Genomic DNA, 13,417 nt, shown 5'->3' on the forward strand with positions numbered 1-13,417 from the left:
AATTAGGCTCAGACAGTCACAGAGTATGGGGTTTGGTCACAAGTACAGTGAGTATGAGAGAGAGAGAGAGGAGTTGAGGTAGTAGAGGATAGAGGTGGTTTTGAGCAGAGGAAGGTAAGCCTCTCTTTAGCAATCTTCCAAGCTTCTCAAAAGAGGAGGCTTTATTTAACCATGACTGCTCTGCTATAAAATATGACAGGACTTCTTTTTGTTCTTCCAGTTTCACTTCTGTGTCCTTCACCCCTTCTTGACTTCAACCTCCTCTTTCAGCTATTGATAAGTCCAAAGTTTGGGATGGAAATCCAATCTTGACTGGTCTTTGTTCCATCTCTCTGCCTTCTTTTAGGCACCTTACATTCTGGGAGTATAGAACCAAGATAATAGTGTGTGCTTGAAACAGTGCCAGGGATATGACAAGTTTTCTAAAGATATTAACCATGTATTTAATTGTTACATAAACTCTATGAGGTGGGAAGTATTATTGCCCTATTCCAGGATCAGCATGGTTAAGTAACTTGCCCAAGGTCTCACAACTAATAAATAAAGGACCTGGTCATCTTCTTGTAAAAGAAACGGAAATAACTTCTCAATTAAGATTGTTTCTTGCCATTTTACATTCTCTTTTTAAGTACATAGCACAATGATAAGCACATAAGAAATTCTCAATAAATCCTTGCCAATTGAGAGTGAATCCTTATTATCAAAACAACATTTTAAAATGAGCATATGTTCACAAAGTGAGGATTTATTCAGGTTGTTATATGGGTGAGGAAAATCCATGTTTATACCGTATGTACCTAGACTGGTGAGTTTTCAGGCATTTTTTAAAGCTATAATTTGGGATCTCATGAAAAGATCCCCATCACTTCCTTTGTGCTAATCCTTCACACTGACCCATGACCCCATGCCTGCATAGGAAAGAGTGCAGAAACACAAAGGGCCAGATGTGAAATTAGGGAGATAGCTGCAGATTCTCAATACAAATTTCCTGGGGATGAAGCTGTATCTTTGTGAGGTTCTGGGGGATGATTCAGTAGTAGACCAAGAAGTTGGACTACAGCTTTGAATTCTAGATTGTTGGGGATTGAAGTGGGGGCTGAGGAGGGACAGGAAGGAAAGATTACAAAGAGGACAGGAAAGCTTTGGGAGTGAAGAGGATATGCTTATTATTTTGATTTGGGTGTATATCTATATTAATACATGTTGAATTGTACATTTAAAGTATGTGCAGTTTATTGTATGTCAATTATACCTCAATAAATTCATTTACAAATTCCATATTGTTCAAGTCCTTGTTAAAGAGCTCTTTCTAGAAATAAGACAAAGGAACTAGGAATGTGTAAATGGACCAGCAGATAAAAGCTTTAAAGATGCTTATCTCTGAAAGACTAAAATAATTTTACTTGGTTTGAATCACTTAGGGTGGTTCTTATGAGTTATACTGATGGGTAGCCAGTTGATTTTAGCAGTTCTAGTACATACTTTCTTGATTTTATGCAAATGTCTCAGTATTTTCCAGCCATCTAAACAAGCCCTCATGTTGACTTTCAGCCATTGTGACAAGGCATCATCATCAATCACCAGGTCTTTTTAACAAAAGTGTCCATGTCATGGTCTCCTGTCTCCATATATAAAGGGAGTGAGGAATGGCTCATTTGGAAAATGGACTTGGGGATGAGGAGGGAGTACAGACAGAGGCCGCTAGTTTAACAAGAGTCCCTCTGATGGCCAAAGTTGGGGAATATAAGAGAGTGCAGCAATCCTGTGGATGTAGGTGTTCAGCATGTCATCTGAAGGATTCACCACAGAGACAAAAAGCAAAGAAGTCATGCCAGAAAAAGAACAGGAGGATAAGGTATTGGTGCCATTTTCTGAGAAATTGTCATTCTAGCTTGGCAGGTGTTCCAAAATGTCTTGCTTTTGTCAAAGCACAGCTATCCACTTGCCTTCCAAAGACTGTCTACAACTCTTCCCTAGCATTCCCTCTTCCTCCCACAAGCCACCTCTTCCCCGCCACTTTCCTTTTAATCCTTCAAAAACCAGATTCTGTATTCATTGTCTTCTTTGCACTATAAAGCCTCTCTCTAAACTTGACCATTCGTAGAGAGGTTGACATAACTCTTAGACCTACCCTTTGAAACCTTATGCCTAATGAAATCTCTGGGAAGCTGAGCTGGGGAGATCCCTTTATAAAAAATGTTTGGTTTTCCTGAGTGTAAATCTTACTTTTTCTCATTTCTGGTCTCCTTAGTCATCAGCACATGTCAATGCTCTGGTGGAAGAAGCTTCTTGAATCCATGTTTTCCCCTGACACACTCTCTCCCACAACCAGTGATGAGATAACCTTCTTTCGGCGCAGGCCCAAGACCACCATAATCATCATTGATTTTTCATCTCTGCCCCAGGTCTCTGAATAAAATTTCTTTCCTTTCACTGACAAATGTTGTTATGTGGTGTGTGTGTGTGTGTGTGTGTGTGTGTGTGTGTGTGTGTGTATGTCTGTTTTATTTAGCTGGAGATTGACTTGTGACACCCTGGCCTTTCCTCATATCGTGGGATAAGTGAGATGTGATAGGCAGAGGAGTAGTCAAGTGAAGCAATTTGAAAATTACCTCTTTTTCTAGCAACATGATCTAAGCTTAGATCATGTCAACATAAAGCCCAGTAATTGTAAACACGAGGAAGGTTAAAAACATAACATAGGCTTAGAATGCCATAAGTGTATTCGGAATTTTTTGAAGGACAACATCCTCAAGTTTCCTCCAATAGTATACTCTAGATACAATGTAATGTTGGGCCTCTTTGGAGTAAAATAATTCTGATAGTTGTATGGAATCCCTCATATAATTGAACCTGAAGCTTGTATGATTCACATAAAAGTACCAGGTCATCTACTCCTAACCCATTACCATTAAACTTTAAGAGTTCTGCTAATCTTTAAAAATCATGTGCCAGCAAGACCAAAGCTAATCTACATGGCTGAAGTCTCAAAACTCAATTCTCTTATCTACTTTGGAATATGAAAGATTCAGAAACTGGAAAAGATAGAGGGACTGCCTTTTTATTGTTCAGCCAACTTACCTACCTAGTCCTCAGGGCTTTGTCATATTTCCTAGATGTTGATGAGATTTTTGTTCTTGATAGAACATGGGTGTCTTTGATGTTCACTTTGCTCTTGGGTGGTCACAGTTTCTTAGTGTGGGGCTGGGGTGAGATGGTAATTTGAAGATGCTATGACAGATGTTCCTGGGACCAGAAGAAGAGGCATCTTGCATTAATATTTTAAAGTTGTATCATTAGATATAAGTATATTTAATGGTACATTATAGTCATATGTTATAGTTATACCTCTAGACATATCTTTTAAAAAAATCTTCACCCAAGGAGTGAGGATATTTTCCCCATTGATTTTTGGAGAGAGTGGAAGGGTGGGGGGAGGTGGACAGAGAGAGAGACATCAATTGGTTGCCTCCCACTTGCACCACTACTGGGGCTGGGGATTGAACAGATGTAAGTATATCTTGTAATCTGTTGTAGTAACATGTTATACTATATCTTGTGATAGTATATTGTAATAATATGTTGTGCATACCCTGGTGTAGCCTCTGAAAAAAGGCAAAAGCAAAGGTACCAGCATGTATACCACACTCATTATTTTTGCCAGATTTACGTAGAACTTGGCCCTGCCCAGTAATGTGGGCCTTCCAAGAGCTTAGAGTCTAGAGCCAAAGTAACAGTGCAGGGAGACCTGCTTACTAGGTGTCCAAAGCATAAAATTTAGTGTGGAGAACTTTAAATCGAAGGCTTTATATATTTATTGATAAAAGTCCTGTATGAACTAATAATTCATGACCCAAGTTATACCGTACAGCAGCTTTTGTGAGTTATGTCAGGTGAGAAGGCTACTTGAAAGGGCCATTTGAAAGTAAAGGGCTGGATAGGACATATTTTAGTCTTTGCAGGAAAAAGCAGCCATCATAAGTGAATGGCCATGGCCATGTTCCAATAGGACTCTCCAGAAATGTCTAGAGCTGGTGCTATTATTTCATTTATCTCAATTGTACAATTGAGATAACAATGATCTCAACTTTACAATTGATACAATCTGAATGACTAACAAAAAACAAAAGCAAAAAAAGAAAAAAAAAGAAGAAAAAAAGGTACTAGCATGTTCTTTCTACGCATAGGGGAGAGATTGCCCTGGCTCTGCTTGTTCTAGGATCCACCTTCTTTGGATTTTGTCTAAGTGTCAACTTTACTGTAGTCTTCCTTTTCTGAAGAAGGAAGATTTTAACCCTTGGGGTAGTTTGTTCCTTTTATTTATAGGTCTTTTTCTCTTTCTGGTTGCCTTTATTCAGTGGGCTATCCTTCTATTTGTCTTTCACTTAGTGTCTCAATATTGTTTAATTTTAACATTTTACATGATTTTATAAATGACAACTGTTTTTATTTATTTTTTAAATTTATAGTTTATTACAAATCTATTGAATATTCTTGAATGTATGGGATCAAAGAGCAAGATCAAGAAAATAGTTGAATAGCAAAAGTAGAATTTCAATTTATAACTTATTATACTCTTATAAAAGGGTCATTTAGGGGGAGGTTAGAGTAGGGAAGTGGGACTAGGGTACAGAACCTACTAGTCCTAAATCAGATGTTTCTTGGAGTTCAGCCAATGACAGGAAGAAAGCGGGCTAACTGGCTCTTTGTAAGGTCAGGGTCTCCTGAAATGCAATGTGGTCATAATGCCACAGTCGTCATTATCCTTACAAATTACAAGAGCAGGTATTGAAACTGGCCCAAAATTGAACTTCATAAGCTTATAAATTTGAGTGCAATCCCCCTTTTCCTTTTACAATTCATTTTCTAAATTTTTTTTCCATTCTTTCTACTTTTCAAAATTTTATAGTTGTCCTTTACTATGGGCTTCCATTACATTCTCCAATTATAGTAGATTCATTTATTCCAATAATGAAAAGCCAGTTGATGGTTTAGGAGCCCACAGATGTATTTTCTTTGACACACAATGCAGGCCAATATGAGGTGGGCAAAAATATCTGAACTAGTTGTTACCACTGAAGTCAGCAGCATTCATCTAAAATCTAGATTTTTGACTGGTTGCTCTTAAACTTTTGTCTGGCAACACTAGATCCCAATTATTGACAGTTCAGAAGTACCTTTTAGATGGGGTATGCACTCTTCAATTTGACATTGTCTCCACAATTTCTGTTTGTTTCACTTAGATAACCAGACTGGATCTTAAAGACACTGACTTTAAACTTCTGCCTTAAACCTTTGAGATCTACCACTACTGATACTATTGCTTCCACTTCTCTATGACTCACATTTATCAGAGGCCAGTTTGATGTTCTAGGCAGGGGAGCTGAGGATAAGAATCAATCTTTTGGATTCCAATTTTTCAGATTCCTGGAACTTCATATTATAAAGCATACATATATTTTTTCCTAAAGTATGGTTTGAAATCCATGAGAAAAAAGAGAGCCAGCTGTCTGTCTAGATGTGACTTGCATTACATAATGGGAATGAAAGACTTGAAAAAAATCATAGTCCTCCCACCCCTGGCACTCAGTATATTTTGGTGGGTATCACACTTTGGTCGCTGAAACATGGTCCTCTTCTTAATAACCTAGAGCAACAAGATAGTTGTGTTAGATGGAAAAATTGCCTTAAACAAGTGCTAGCCCCATGTGCCTCTTCTCAGTGAGATAAATCCCTGACCTGCAGGAGCCCTGTTTAACTTCTGTCTCTTTGGTGTTTGACAGTAATAATGGCAGTGATGGTGATAATGTTGTGACAGGACAATTAACTGAATTATTAGTTTGTGTGTATCCTTAGCAATCCCCACCATCCTTGCTTGAAGTAGAAATCAACATTTTCATTTTGTTTTCTTGCTTTGTGTGGGGGACCAAATAAATAGGATTTCTTTGAAGATAATTTTCTTCCTGAATTTTTATGCCCAAAAACCTGATCAAGAGGGTGTTATGTTTTGGGGATGACTTAGTTTTACTCACCCTCCAATAAAGCCTAAAATAAAAACTCAAGTGCAGGTTTAATATTGGGAAGTATTCCAGGAAACAGGAGTGAGGGGATTGGGTATGTGGGACAGGGAAGGAAAAGAATAAAGAATGTGTTATTGAGCTGATTACTGCTGTCAGCAATTGGAGTTCAACCCCACTGGAAACTCTCTGAGGAATTACATGAAATGTACCCCAGAATTGTCCCTCAAGATCCTGGGAATTTGGGACATTTATCCATTGGTATTCATCTCCTACTAGTTGAAGGCTTCCCTTGGGAATGTTGACTGCCCCTTTCCTGGGCTGTCTAAGTATATGGAAATGCTTGCTCCCTGTTATTTTCTTCTCTGCTGTTTAGGGCCTTCACAAAAAATGAGACAGAAAATGTATCATTTTAACATTTAATATTGTGTGTATGTAATCCATCTGCATTATAATATCTACATAATATTCTATTATTTGGATTTACATAACTTATTTAATCAACATTTATATTTAGTGCAGTTCCAATTATTTGTTTTTATTCAAAAGTGTATACAAAGATTTATATATTTATGCAGTATTACTATTTTTATATTTTCTTAGGATACAACTATAAAAGTGAAATTACAAGGTTAAAGAAGATAACATCCTTAACACTCTTAATATGTTTTTTCCCAAATTGTTTTTCAGAGAGTTTATTGACTATCATTCCATCAGCAGTGTGAGAGAACATTCAGGGCGAACTTTGGCAATGACCTGGGTGGGTGACTAAGAGAGCTTTTAAAATCTTATTACTTAGAGAACTTTTTAGCACAATGGAGACTTCTATTTATTTAGCATACGTTAGGGGGGCTATTCTATTTGAAGAGAAAAAAATGAATGACATTCTCGGTTCTGTGTCTTCCATATTCTGAAAATGCTTCTTTATAGCATCAATTGAAAAGAGCACAAACCCACCCATGAGCACACATTTGCACATATAACACACATTGGACAGATTCTTAGAAGAAGGTTCCAGTCTGGGGACATTTAATAAAGTTGTCCAAAGTTCTGCATTTATCATCCTTTGTTTACTCTTATTTTCCGTTTATCTATGAAATAAATGCATTACCAGGTGTTTTTTGTTCACATTCCCATGACTATGTGGAAAAGAATAAGCCAGATCAATGTTGGGATTCTTGGAATTTCAATATACATTACTAACTGCTCTTAGAAAGTCCAACAAAGCAAAGGCTTAAGTTATTGATCAATAGAATTGGAAGAGACTTGATTTTCCTTTGTTTCTTCTGTTTCCCAAGAATTCAATGAGTAATCACAAAATATATGTAAAATGGAGATCAAGATAAAGAGGGAAAAACAAAGATCAAGATAATCCAAATTTCAGTTCAACCCCCGGGTTAGTGAGCATGGTCTATTTCTTGATTAGAACTCAGGTAAAGGATGAATACTAGCTGCATCTAGACTTTTCACTGCCTTCTCCATCTTCCTGTTTGACCTCCTTGCCTCTCTTGTCTTATAGGCTCAGGGAGGATTCATCTGTCACCAACAAAAATGGGCCTGGGTGTCATTGGAAATACAGAAAACAGAATCTAAGAATTCTCAAAATAAATTCTGACTTCTTTATTTCCTCTGAGGCTTCCCATTAGATATTTAAAAAGTTCTCAGTAGTGAAATAGTTTGTCAGTTTCATGAAAGATTTGGGTAAACAATGTATTTCCTACCTCTTTTGGCACCCCACCAGTTTCCAAGACAGGTTATTTCTCCAAAACAACAGGGTAAGCTGTTGTACTGCCCAGTCCCAGCAGTTAAAAGGGATCCAAGCTGAGAGTGGATATAGACATATATAACCAAACCATTAAAACACAAGTTACAAAGGCTATACTAGTCACAGAGAGCAGAATGATTGAAATTGGAGGGCCCTAGAGTTTCCAGAACTGTAGTGTCCAGGGCCCACTGGGGAAAATGAAGCTTCTATGGCATTTGTGTGGATCTCCTTTTACTAGTAATCCCAACCACTTACTGTATTTGGATTCATGATGAGGTCTGCAGATAAAATAACTAAAAAATGAAGACCACTTAAAGTAATAGAGAACATCTTGGAGGGAAAAGATGCAGGTAAAAACATCACCTCCACAGTGTAGCTTACATTCCAAGTTTCCCAATTCCTGGAATGTTTACTCATTGATATTTCCCAAGGTTCTAGATCTGAAGGTGGAATGGTGCATGCTCAATAGATACTTGGTAAATGATTAAAAGACTCCAATCCCAGGACTAGTCATGATACTCTGACTATTGGTCGCTCTGGGATTTTGTTTCCTTAGCTGTTAATGGGTGCTAGGGTGGGAGGTAAAGGTGAAGTTGTACTAACCAATCACTGGGCTCCTCTCTATTTGGGATGCTCTGTAGCTTCCATATTCAAGTGCCTTCCTAGAATGTGCATGTTGAATTAAAACAAAATATCTATTTTTCAGTTTTGGCTCTGTCCTCTGTTAATTTCAAGTTGCCCCTGGAATTCATATACATTGCAGGTAACATAAATCCAATGTTTCTGTAGGGGAATAAATTTAATCCTCCTCTGAAAGGCAGCCTCCAGTATGGCTCAGCCATGCTCCTTCCTGCTGCTCTCTGTTCTTCTATTTGCTTCATGCTCCTATCACTATCACTTAACAATGCCTTTTTACCCTGGCAGATCCTTCCAGTAGCAATCAATACTCCTGTTTGCAATTTTTCCAACATTTGCAGAACCAGGCCCATTGTTTCCCCCTAGAAATGCCATCACCAGTTGGCTGGCATCCCCTTCTCAGGGGTCTGGGTCCCAGCTCTGTGGGCTCCTCCTCCATCAGTTCAGCCCCTTCTCAGAGCACTGAATCTCAGCTCGGTAGGTGTCTTCGTCTAAGCTTTTAAGTTTTCATAGTTCTAATACTCCCTTTCTATCCCCCAGACTCAGTGTCAGCTGCTTCTTATCACTGTTCCCTCTTTGATACCTTAATATTCCCTTAGGCCTTTTCTATTCTTAGTACTGAGTTAATTCTTTAATTATTTTTTCTATGTTAAAATAGCTGAGCTGAATTGCCCTAGCTGGTTTGGCTCACTGGATAGAGCGTCGGCCTGGGGACTGAAGGGTCCCAGGTTCGATTCCGGTCAAGGGCATGTACCTTGGTTGCAGGCACATCCCCAATAGGGGGTGTGCAGGAGGCAGCTGATCGATGCTTCTCTCTCATCAATATTTCTAACTCTCTATCCCTCTCCCTTTCTCTCTGTAAAAAATCAATAAAATATATATATATATATATATATATATATATATATATAAAATAGCTGAGCTGGTGTGGTTTCTGTCTCCTGAGGCTAGATCCTGAATGATATATGCCCAAGAACAAGGAGTGAAGGTCATCCCATGAAGCCACACACTCACCAAAGCATGTCAGGCTCTCTGGTTGTGTGCAGGTGACATGGCTGCAAAAGCTACAGGTACCCTCCGAAGGTGAATCTCCCATATGGAGCCCTGGCAAAGAAAAGCACACTAAAGCTGGATCTGGTAAGAGATCCAAGAGGGTGTGCACAGAGCTCTGGTAGTTTCTGCTATGTGGACATAGAAAAAGCCAACTTACAATACACAGAAGCTGAGGGGCCAGATGGATACTTCAGGCAACTGGTGTTCTGGAATCTCAGGGAAGGAAAACATTAATCAAGTCAAGGAGAATCAGAAAGTTCTTGGAGAGGTGGACAGAGAGGTAGACAGGGCTTCCCAAGCTGGAAAACTGGTGACAAGAATGGTCAAAGCAAATCTGGGGCACAGACTCTACTTTAGGGAGGGCTCCTACATGAGGCCAAAGAATTTGCTCAGGCCTTCCCTTTGCTCCTCTGTTTTGGCATCATATCACAATGTCATCTTAAAAATCTCTCTCTCTCTCTCTCTCTCTCTCTATATATATATATATATATATATATATCCTATATAATAAAAGGCTAATATGCAAATCAACCGAATGGCAGAATGAAGATCGCTATGAAACACACTGACCACCAGGGGGGAGGTGCTCAATGCAGGAGTGGCCCCCTGGTGGTTAGTGTGCTCACACAGGGGGAGCACCACTCAGCCAGAAGCCAGGCTCATGGCTGGCGAGCACAGCAGCTGTGGTGGGAGCCTCCCCCACCTCTGCAGCAGCGCTAAGGACCCCTCGGGGTGCCAGACTGTGAGAGGGCGCAGGCCAGGTGAGCCCCCCCCCCCTCCCCGTGTGCAGAATGTTATGCACTGGGCCTCTAGTCTATATATATAAAAGCCTAAGTGACCATTGCAACTGAACGGACGACAGAACAGGCTGCCTAGGGCAACCAGGCCAGCAGGGGGGTCAGTGAGGGGCAACCAAATGACCAAGCAGCAGACTGCGTGGGGTGAACAGGCTGGCAGTGGCGGGGGGGCAGTGTGGGGCAACCAGGCCTGCAGAAGGGGGCAGTGAGGGGTTACCAGGCCAGCAGGGTGGGGGGGGGCATTTGGGGGCGACTAGATCAGCAGGGTGGGGCAGTTAGGGGTGATCAGGCAGTCAGGCAGGTGAGCAGTTAAGAGCCAGTGGTCCTGAATTGTGAGAGGGATGTCCGACTGCCGGTTTAGGCCCAATCCCCAGTTGGACATCCCCCAAGGGGTCCTGGATTGGAGAGGGTGCAGGCTGGGCTGAGGGGATCCCCCCGTTTCATGAATTTCATGCACCGGGTCTCTAGTGTGTGTGTGTGTGTGTATATATATATATATATATATAGAGAGAGAGAGAGAGAGAGAGAGAGAGAGATAGAGATAAAGATATGGTCCCAAGAACAAGTCAGAGTTGAAACAAAAAAGATTTATTTGCTCAAGAAGGGGACCTGGTCCCTGTGCAACCTTTAGATGATCTTGGAATGGCACCCTGTCTGCTGGCTCCTCCTGGAAGAGATGTGATTTAGTTTATTTTGTAGGTAAATCTGCAACTGAGGCTAGAATGTCAGACAGGAGTTTTGACATTGATCTGCAAAAAGGGCTCCTTTTGATTTTCACTCCATGCCATCTTGATTTCTTAGCTAAATATCTAAGCAGTTGGATATCTTGTCTGAACTCCAACTCAGGGTCTCTCTCAGGCCTGGACAAGAATAGTATACATCCTCTTCCATAGGTAACAATGTTTTCAGAATGCTCCCAAGTGCAAATATATTGGTCTGGGATGTGTGGTCAGTGTCAAAAAGCACAGGCCCACCTCTCAAGAAGCCTGTGTTTAGTGGGTGACGCTGCCTTGTCTTGTAACCCAGTGTTTTCATAGCCAATGCACAAAGCCCCCATAGATACCATACAACTACAAGCACATGAGTGGTCCTGATGTCTTTTCTTGGTCCTGGTGTGTGAAGAGGAAAGGGATGGAAAAGGATAAGTGATGTATGCATGGTGGGGTGGGTGGTTTGGAAAAAGAGGAGGTGTTCAGTGCCATACAAGTGGTGATTGGATCTAGCTGGCATGCGCCCTCGGGAGGAAGGAGAACTAACTTTCACGCTGAAATCATCACCTTCTCTGGCTCCTGGCTTCACAGCCAGTTGTGAAGCATCATTACTCTCAGCTCCTACTTGGTATGGATGGAGTTCAGGATCCGGAATCTCACTTGCCCTAGACTGTGAGGAAGCTTGTAGCTCTGAAGAATGGAACCACAAAGTAGGTGGGGCAGCTTGAGGAAGAGAAGCTCCAAAGAGGGAATAGAACAAGAAGGAGTGAGGCAGAAGAAGAGGATGAGAGGAGAAAAGAAAGGGTAGCAGAAGTGAGAGGCAAAGGGATAGGAGGCCTAGAGGAAGGCAGGAGAGGAAAGGCAGGAGTGGGCACACCAGGACCTTTGTTCTCTGCCTCCTAGGAGTGGGTCAGGCACCTTCTGCGTTCTCTCTCTCTCTCTCTCTCTCTCTCTCTCTCTCTCTCTCCCTCTCTCCCAGCATTGAAAGAACTGATCAGACTTTCCAGGTCCTGGATGGGCAGGAAAGAAGGCTTAGGAAGGGAGAGGGTGGGAGTGTTAGTTCTGGGGCCCAGGAATCACTCCAGCTGTGGGAAGAGGGGTTCCTTGCCCCTTCCTTCCTCACAGAGCGCTACCTGCCAGCCCTGATTGCCCTGTGAGCAGGCGGATTGGATTTCTCCTTTCCACTAGGCACACTCACACATTGGCACATGAGCAAGCCAGTTGTCTGCCCTTTTTTTTTCTTTCCCTCTTAGACCCCCCTCCCCTTCTAATTCTCAGAACTCACTCCCATTGGATTCCAGGAAATGGCTGGTGCAACTTTGTAACCAAATCTCCTCCAATGCTTTAGTATAAGGTTTACACTCCTCTGCCCCTCGGGTGTCCTTCACAGCTGGGTCCGGTTACAGAGAGAGGGACCAGGCCAGGCCTTCCTGAGACTCTCCAGGGATCACGGATCTCTCCCCACTCACAGCTGGCAGCCAGCCCTCCAGAGGGAGTGGGACCTTGGGCTCCATTTGCCTGCCACTCCCTCCCTCAGTCCTGGGTCCAGGGTTAGCTCATGCTGCCTTTTTTTTTTTTTTTTTTTTTTAGGGGTTGTGGACTCTGAAATAAGGGTCAGAGGACACATTTCCATTGTCCCCAGAGCAATCTTTGGTGTCTAACTGGGCTGAGGACTGCAGCTCTCTTTTTCTGTGTCTGTTTCTAGTCCATTCCTCTTCTCTGTAGGCATGCCTTTGACCACATCTCATTCTATGAGAGCTCAGAGGTTGGCAAGGTTTTCCTGTAAAGGAAAATGTAGTGAATATTTTAGACTTTGCAGGGCCACAAGTGGTTTTTGTTACATATTCCTTGCCTTTCCTCCCTCTCTTCCTGCCCATCAACTCTTTAAAACTGTTAGAAAAAAAAGATTTCCTACTTCAAAAGCTGGACAAAGATAGGCCACATCTGGATTGGGTCATAGTTTGTCAAGCCCTGGACCAGGTGATCTCTTGGGCTCTGATTTGCTTAACGACTCAAAAATCACTTTTGGTCTTAGATCGACAGAGCTGTGCTGCTCTCTGATTCCAATGAGCAGCATGTGCCAGAATCCAATCAGGTTGGGAAACAGTCCTTCCTTATAAATGGGAACCAGGGGCCTCCCAAACCAGGAGTTTCCAGTGTTTGTCCATAAAACTCTGTCTTTAAGGAGAAACACCAGTGTTCTGTGAAATTCTCTTGGAGAAACACTTTTATATATGAATCTTCTCCCAGCTCTGCTTTTGACTGAAGAACATATTTTCATCTGGAGTTTTTATCTTGTTTCCAGTAGCAAGTAACTCAAATGTTAGGAGGGCAGACTTGTTTATTAAATAAGCTCCTCTAGGCAGGGAGAAGGGGAAGCAAGGGATGTTGCCAGAAGATGTTTGGGACATTGGGAGTAAGAGATGGGAGGTACTGGAG

The sequence above is a fragment of the Myotis yumanensis genome, unplaced genomic scaffold (assembly GCF_028538775.1).
Source record: "Myotis yumanensis isolate MYYU_CA2020_CCGP unplaced genomic scaffold, mMyoYum1.0.hap1 SCAF_8, whole genome shotgun sequence".
NCBI classification, from domain to species: Eukaryota; Metazoa; Chordata; class Mammalia; order Chiroptera; family Vespertilionidae; genus Myotis; species Myotis yumanensis.